The sequence below is a fragment of the Cololabis saira genome, chromosome 16 (genome assembly GCF_033807715.1).
Source record: "Cololabis saira isolate AMF1-May2022 chromosome 16, fColSai1.1, whole genome shotgun sequence".
In the NCBI taxonomy this organism is placed as follows: Eukaryota; Metazoa; Chordata; class Actinopteri; order Beloniformes; family Belonidae; genus Cololabis; species Cololabis saira.
In genome coordinates this window covers 59,370-68,224 of record NC_084602.1, presented here as the reverse complement: position 1 = coordinate 68,224, position 8,855 = coordinate 59,370, and positions in this window count along the sequence as shown.

The following is an 8,855-nucleotide window of genomic DNA, read 5'->3' as shown; positions in this document are numbered from 1 at the left end:
AGGCAGCTTGACAAATGTGTTACACATCGGTGGTTGAATCAATGGCGAAATTTCCACTGGGGACAGGGGGGACATGTCCCCCCCACTTTTCAAAATCATGTTTCCCCCCCCCCCCCCCCCCCACTTTTTACAGTACTACACCCTGTGCTGAAGCTACTGGTGGCACGGCAGCCCCGCTCCCCCTCCTCCCTCAGTGCTGCTCACAGACAGCCAGCAGCAGAAATGAAGAGGAGCCGGCAGCTCAGTTTAAAATCCATTTTTGCAGCAGGCAACAACAAAGCAGCAGCACTGCTTTGTTGCAGGTAGGCTGTACAGCTACACCCACAAATTTGCCGTTCCTACTTGTGTCCCCCCCACCTCTGAAACTAAAGTTTCGCCATTGGGTTGAATATACTTAATGATAAGCAGCAAAAGCTGTTGATTACAAAATGTGGCTCTCTTGTTTGATACTTTTTTCTCTGCCTTGTCTTTCCTCTCCTGGGTTGCAGGAGGAGGGCAGAGTCCAGACACAGAAGCAGAGAGACAGCAGTGCATCACTCTCTGCCCTGGTCCAGCTCTGTCCTGAAGAACCTTCAGCTTTTCTGGTCCAGCCTTATATTCAACTTTGTTTAGGTCTTGCTTCCATTCAGTTACAACTTTTGTTTTTTCATCTCATTTTTTACCTCCAGTTTGCAACCTAACTTCCCTTGGTTTGTTCATTGTTTTCCTGTTCTTTTTTCTATTTTTTTAATAAAAGAAGGCTAATTTCCTAATGGTCTGGTATTTGAAAGTGTGCAAAAGTGCAAATGCATTGTTTGAATGTGATTACCTCACATATTTTTTTGTTGTTGAAATTTTTGTCTGTCACGGCTAAATTGCTCCTTCCAACTTTAGCCATCCAGGTTTTTCGTCTGTGCTTGTCTTTGGGGAAGCCAAACATACGGACGCCTTTCTCTGAGCGATTGGAGCATCCCCATGCAGCACAGTATACCATGGTGAAGGCTGTATCAACGACAACATAGCAGAAATGAGACAAACAGCTTGCAGTGCTGCTGATCTGTTTGTTTCATTGTGGTCTTCAGTGCATTTGGGAAAAAAGGACTGTGATTTACTATGCATCCATCAGTAGAGTAAGTTTGATAAGCAAGAACAGGTAAATAGTGATAGAACTCAATTTATTAGCAATGAATTCAAATATTAGAATACAGTTATTATGCTGTTGCAAGTCCAAACTTATTGTGTGTAGTCAATTGACAAATCATTGTGGGTCACCTGTTAGTCTGCCTCCCTCTGAAAGTGAAAAATATTGGTTTAGTAAAGGTAACAGATTTCAAAGTTAACATAAGCATATATAATTATAAAGGTATAGGTAGCAAATTATAGAATTCAGTTTATTTGCAGTTAATTCAAATTACATTTTAATTTGACATTGGTTTCCTATTAGAGCACAGTTATTGTCATGCTGTTGCGAGTCCATACTTATTGTGTGGTCAATTAACAAATCATTGTTAGTCACCTGTGACTCTGCCTCACTGAAGTCTGAGAGTTTAGGGGGGAAAAGGAGAGGAAAAATATCAGTTTATTGCTGCCAACGAATGTACAGGTTTAGTAAAGAAATAAGAGCTCAAGGTAACTAACACAAGCATATATATTTATAAGGAAAAGGAGGTAACTGATATAATTCAATTTATTTGCAATGAATTCAAATATAACACTTATGCTGTTGGGAATCCAGATGTATTGTTAATCACCTGTTCTGCCTCACTCAAGTCTGAAAGTTAAAAAAGGAAGTATCACAGGTGTAAATGTACAGAATGTACATGGTTTAGCAAAGAGACAACAGGTCAAAGCAATTAACACAAGCATACAGTATATCCTACATTTATAAGGAATACTAGGTAACAGTTAAGCAGTGATAGAACTCCAGATAGATATGTTGTTGTTAGGCTTATTGTGTAGTGGTCAATTGGAAAATCACTGTCATCTGTCAGTCTGCCTCACTCACGTCTTTAAGTTAAAAATCAACAGACATATTACGATTGTATTGTTGTCAAAGAATGTACAGGTTTAATAAACTTAACAGTAGTGATGGGACGAGCGGCACTGGTGCATCAGCACTGTGCCGAGAGCTCAAGAGTGAAACCTCGTATCGGTGCGTGTATTGCTTTAAGAAAAAGTCACGTGACCTGTGTTGTCTGTCTTAATATAAATGTATATATAAGACAAGGCGTGTAGCTGGTCTCAACATGACGTTTATTCCCAGACCGATATAATAACCGACTGCCGCTGTCATGGCAACAACAATAACTGACACTTCCAGCTGGCAGTTTGCTGACGCTACTGCGCATGTGCTAAGCACCTAGGGCATGCTGGGTAATGGAGTTCCTGCATAGAAATCCATACAACACATCTTTCCCCCTAAATAAGAAATGTCATTTAAAGAAAAACCCACTATACTAAAGTGCATTTCAAAAACTTTTTTCAGTAAGAATTCTAACTGATTAATACTCTCTCCAAGGAAAATAATAAATTAAATCAAATAAATGAATTAATAAATTAATAAATTAAATTACATGCAAACAGCGTAAACAGAATCATGTATCATCAACATTGTCTTTGCACCTTTTCTTTTTTTTTTTTTTTTTAACTCACAAACTTAAACTGTTGACTCAAATAATTGATAGGTAAGATAAACAGAATAAAAAGTAAAATCCACGACACATTCTCAGCAGGTCGTAAGAGAAAAACAGTCCGTTTGCAAAAATCCATTCATATTTAGCAACTCTCAATCAGTCTCTTAGGTGGCTGAATAAGTCTCTTAGGTCTCAACTGTCTTGCAACAGCTGGCGTTGCGGGCATTGCTTTTGGACCACCGGCAGCATGGTCAGGACCACTGTTAGCTGGCTCTGCGGAGTCAGTTGTGTCCTGTTGAACAGTCTCTTGAACCGTTTCGTTGTCAGTCAGCTGAGGCTGTAGTTGAAGATCCGTGCGGTTTCTCCTCAGAGACAGTCCACTCTCCGTCTGGACCCTGTAGGAGCGTGGAGCAACTTCCTCCTCCACCTGTCCTTGTTGTCTCCAAGTGCCCGTAGAGATGTCCCTGAGACGCACCATGTCCCCTGGCTTCAGAATAGGCAGATGTTTTGCTGTCCGGTCGTGCAACCGTTTTTGTTTCACTTGTTTCACTTGTTCCTCCTTGTCTTTCCTGACCTTGTGTGCACCTCTGGGCGTCAGCAAGTCCTCATTCACCGGCAGGTTGGAGCGTATGCGCCTACCCATCAGCATTTGTGCTGGTGAAAGCCCGTTCTGCAGAGGTGTACTCCGGTAGATCAGTAAGCTCTTTTGAAAGTCGCTTCTGTCCTCTGATTTCTTCATCAAGTTTTTGACTATTTTCACAGAGCTTTCTGCCAGGCCATTAGACCTTGGATAGGTTGGACTGGAGGTAGAGTGTCTGAACCCCCATTCTTTGGCAAAGGTGGCGAACTCACAGCTAGAAAACTGAACACCATTGTCCGAAAACAGTTCGCATGGGACCCCGTGCCTGGCGAAGACCGTCTTGAGGTAGTTGATGACTGCTTTAGATGTGGTCGACTGTAGTGCTCCAACTTCAGGATAGTTTGAGAAGTAGTCAGTGACCACTATGTAACTCTTTCCGTCACAGTCAAATAAGTCAGCTCCTACTTTATAGTATGGTCTGTGGGGCACCGGGTGAGGCATTAGCGGCTCAGCTTGTTGTTTCGGCCTGTAGGTGCGGCAAAGTTCACATGACGCTGTTATCTGGCTGATGTCGTGATTGATTCTTGGCCAGTACATGACTTCCCTTGCTCTGCGTTTACACTTGACTTCTCCGAGGTGACCTTCATGTATCTTTTGGAGCATTTGTTTGCGTAGTGAGGATGGAATGACATATTTGCTCCCCTTTAATACAATGTCGTCCACCACAGTGAGCTCTGCCCTGTGATTCCAGTAGTCTTGTACTTTCAATGGGCAGTCTCTTTTGTTTTCAGGCCATCCTTTTTGTATTGTCACCTTGAGTTGCTTCATTGTTTCATCTGCAGTAGTCTCTCTCCGTATTTGTTCTGTTTTGTCCGGAGACACCGGTAGAGATGTGATGATCATGTCCACATACGCTTGGATTTCAGTGGTTTTCTCACTGTCTGCACTTTCGCCCTTATCCACTGCTCTAGACAAGGTGTCAGCGGTGTACATGTATTTTGCTTGCGTGTATGTCATGTGCACGTCATATTTCTGCAGCCTGATCAACATGCGCTGTATCCTAACAGGACAGTCATTCAGCGGTTTGGCCATTATGGACACGAGAGGCTTGTGGTCAGTTTCCACTTCAAAAGCTTGACCATAGACGTATTGGTGGAAACGCTCACATGCATAGAGGCTTGCTAAAAGTTCCTTTTCTATTTGAGCGTACCTGGTCTCAGCACTCGTCAAGGCCCTGGACGCATAGGCGACTGGCAGCCACTGCTTGTCATGCTGCTGCAGCAGCACTGCTCCCAGGCCGTATTGTGATGCATCCGCCGAGATCCTAGAACTCTTCTCTGGATCGTAGAACTTTAGCACTGGCTCACTTATCAGAATCTCTTTCAGTTTCAGGAAGCATTGCTCCTGTTCATGGGACCAGATCCACTCGTTTTTTTCTACGAGAAGGCTTCTGAGTGGTGCTGACTGTGTCGACAGCTGTGGTACAAATTTGGCGAGATAGGTGACCATTCCCATGAATCGTCTGACCTCCTCCTTGTTCTTGGGTCTTTCCATGTTGTTAATTGCTGAAGTTTTTCTCGGGTCAGGCTTGACCCCCTCTTCGCTGACAACATCTCCCACGAAGGTAAGTGATTTCACTCCGAACTCGCATTTGTCTTTATTGAGTCTTAGATTCACTTCTCTAGTCTTGTCTAGCACTTGTCTCAGTCTTTCGTCGTGCTCTTGTCTTGTAGATCCCCATACGATGATGTCATCCATCATAGTGTCTACTCCAGGTATGTGTTCAAATATCATGTGTATGGTCTTGTGGTAGACTTCAGGCGCTGACAAGATGCCATACGGCAGACGAAGAAATCTGTACCTGCCCTCAGGTGTGTTGAATGTGCACAGTCTCGAACTCTGCTCATCTAGTCTCATTTGCCAGAAACCTGACGAAGCATCGAGTTTGCTAAACCATTTAGCTCCAGCAAACTGTGCCATGATTTCCTCTCTGGTTGGTAGCTTGAAATGTTCTCTTTTTATTGCCTTATTAAGGTCCCTTGGGTCCAGGCAAACTCTCAGGGCGCCTGTTTTCTTTTGGATTATCACCAGCGAACTGACCCAGTCAGAGGGCTCATCAATTTTCCTGATGACCTCTAGTTTCTCCATGCGCGCCAGTTCATCTTTTAGTTTCTCCCGTAGTGCAAATGGAACTTTCCTGCAGGGATGCACAACAGGAGGGACACTTTCATCCACATGTAATTTGTTTTTTCCAGGTAAACATCCCAGTCCTTCAAAACAGTCTTTATACTCTTCCATGAGTGAATGTTGATCCTTTGCAGTCTCGGATGATGTCACTACAAACACTCTTTTGACTAGATTGAGCTTTTCACTTGCACTGAGCCCGAGGATTGGTTGAACTTTCTTATCCACGATCAGTAATTGTGCTTTTATCTGCCGACCTTTGTGCTTGAAGGTTGCTATGCAGCCGCCCTTAACAGGAACGCTTTCTCCAGTGTATCCTGTCACTTTTGTTTTTATTGGACGTATTTTGCTCTTCACAGTCAGTGTTTTGTAGTCCTCAATAGACAGCAGGTTTGCCTGGGCTCCAGTATCAATTTTGAACGGAATAACTGTCTTATTCAGTTCAATTGGCACAATCCATTCAGCTTTTTCAGAGTGACTAACCTCATTAACCTGCACAACATCGACAATGAATTCATCATCTTCTTCTTCATCATCATCCTCTTCAACTGTGTGAACTTTCTTTCTTGAAGATGCTTTGCAACATTTTGCATAATGATTGCTTTTTCCACAGTTGTTGCAGGATTTGCCAAATGCAGGACATGACTTTGGCTTGTGCTTACCTCCACATTTACCACATGTGAACTCTTTCTCTTTTTGTTTGGTAAATGTTTTCGTTTTCCTCTGCTCTTTATGCACTGAATGCACTGCTGTTTCACCTCTCCGCAGCTCTTTTGCTTGTGCACGGGTGGTCTCTGCTGCTCTGCACATGCTGACACATTTATCTAGTGTAAGTCCATTTTCTCTGAGCAGTCTTTCTCTGAGTGCGTTATCCACTGTGCCACAGACAATCCTGTCCCTCACTAGTGAATCTCTCAGATTCTCAAATTCACATGTCTTGCTGAGTGTGTGTAGCTCTGCTAAGTATTGATCAAAAGGTACTCCTTGCTTTTGGTCATGGGTGAAAAACTTGTACCTCTCAAAGGTCACATTCTGCTTTGGCACAAAATACTCTTCAAACTGCTTCATTAGTGCTGCCACAGTCAGATTATCATCATTCAGCTGAAAGCTATTATATATGTCCAATGCATCTTCTCCGATTACATGCAAAAGGATGTTAGCTTTCAGTTTTTCATCATCACCCCCTGCTCCACTTGCTGCCAAATATATATTGAATCTCTGCTTAAAACGTTTCCAGTTATCAGCAAGATTACCAGTCAACTGCATACAAGTGGGCGGACTTAGCCTATCCATGACAGAACAACGGGGTAATGGGGCTTCCTCAGCTTTTTCTGGTTGCTGGTTGCAGGGGCGCAGCTTGTGAACAGGCAAGGCAGACAACTGCTTGGGGCCCCGAGTTGTTGGGCTGGGGGGCCCATGAGGCCCAAAAAAAAGAATTTTTTTTTTTTTTTTTTTTAAATACCGGTAATTACTTTTATTACAAAAGTGTTTCCTATCAGGGGTTTTGAGGACTAAAAAAGTATTGAAGGCTGTTTTTACTGTACAGATCTCAAAATGTGGTAACCGCAATGACCACATCCTCCTCCTTAAACAAACATAAGGCAATTATCAATGACATCTCAGTAGCCAGTAAGAAACCTCCCTTAAGGCTGAATTATGCTTCTGCGTCAAAACGACGCCGTGTCAACGGCGTGTGGTTTTTGTACACGAAGAGGACACGCCGTCACATGCGCCGTCAGTGACGTGCACCTCCCGAAAATTGTAACTACGCGTCGAGGAGACGCCGACCACACGCAGACCGAGAGGGCTGTGATTGGTTCGTTTGAAAGCGAAGCATTTCCGGTTTCCGGTTTGAAGCAGTAGTGAAATTCCAGGGCTTTTTTCTTCGTTTATGTGTGATTTTTTTTGTTTTTGTTTTTTGCCCAATGGTTGTCCTTATTTCTTTGATTTACTGTGACCGGAAAAAGTCGGATAAACCATTCAGAAAAAGATCGCTAACTAGTGGCCGCGGGGGGTACTGCACCGCGACCAAATGGAGAGACGGAGAACTCTGAACGGTTCGTGACGGCGTCACGACTGCGCCGTGTGCTCTGCGTGTGTGTGACGCAGAAGCATATTTCAACCTTTAAGGGGCCCCATGTTGTCATTCCCATGATCACGGCCTGTACGCAGTGTCAAAAAAAAAAAAACTACATACAGTGTCGTGTGTGTAAATTAGCAGTGTGTAAATAAATATAAATTTCATAACGTTTTCGTTGGTGTCAGTTTATTATAACATAACGGTGATGAACGCTGGTTTGAGGGGCCCCCTAGAAATTTTTACCTAGGGCCCCAACAGACCCTAGAATCGCCTCTGGCTGGTTGTCCTCCAATTCGGGCTCCAGATCCTCTTTTACTTGTTCGATCTGTCCCTCTTCTCCCGTTTCACTGTCACCGTCGGTTGCAGCCAGCGTAGCCGTTGCTGTGTCTGTTTAACTCACGTCGAGACCGGCAATTTTTTTTTGTGCACAATGTGCACATAAGTTAAAAAATTGTAACTCTGAATTTGTACTCTAATTTGCTATATTTTACATACCAACTCAGTTTTAGCATTTGGGTCAAAGACGTGACGCTTACTTTTTCTGTCCGATGGAACTTTTTACCTAATAATAAACATAAAAATGAATAAAAAATATAACATGTATGTCTAATACGTTCCTTCTACATGTGCCCACTCTTATTTTATTTAAAAATGTTGGTTATTGGTCATTTTCTGCCATCTGAAGTGTGAAAACATCATGTGGGGTGACCGTCCAGCCTTGACTTCTGTTTGGACAACTGGTTTTAAATCACATTAAAACAATTTAAAAATAATGCTTGCCCTATTGGGCATACTTTCAAACCTGTTTTAGATTTATTGACAAAGTTATGGAACATTTGTACACACATTTCAATCATAATACACAAACTAATCTTGTCCGAATATGTTCATTATCTGAATTATCATCTGGGGTGACCATGAAAAAAATACAATTGAGGGACTTTTATATTGACAATCATCTCAAAGAGGATGTTGCATCAGCCAGTTACTCCATGAGGGTCCCAGAGAGACAACCTGCGGGTCAGTAGTCTCTCTCTCCTTTACAAATAAATCCTCTTTCTAACTGCTGCAGTGTATACGTCACATTTTGATATCATGTGGGGTGACCACCCTAAAACTGTAAATAATTCGTTTTATTTGCAAATCTATATTTTGAAGGTAAATTTGTTAGTGATATGTGGTGAGAAGTAGCTAGCTTAGATCATATAGCTAACTGTTAGCCTGTTATATTTGATTAAACTTGAAAGCATCATGTGGGGTGACCACCTGTCATGTGGGGTAACCAACAAATGGCAATTCTGTATCAAATTCAAAATTGAATGTCTATCAGTTTTGGTTCAAATATAAATTATTGGTATAGCATGCATAAGTGGATACACCTTGTACACATTTTAAATCA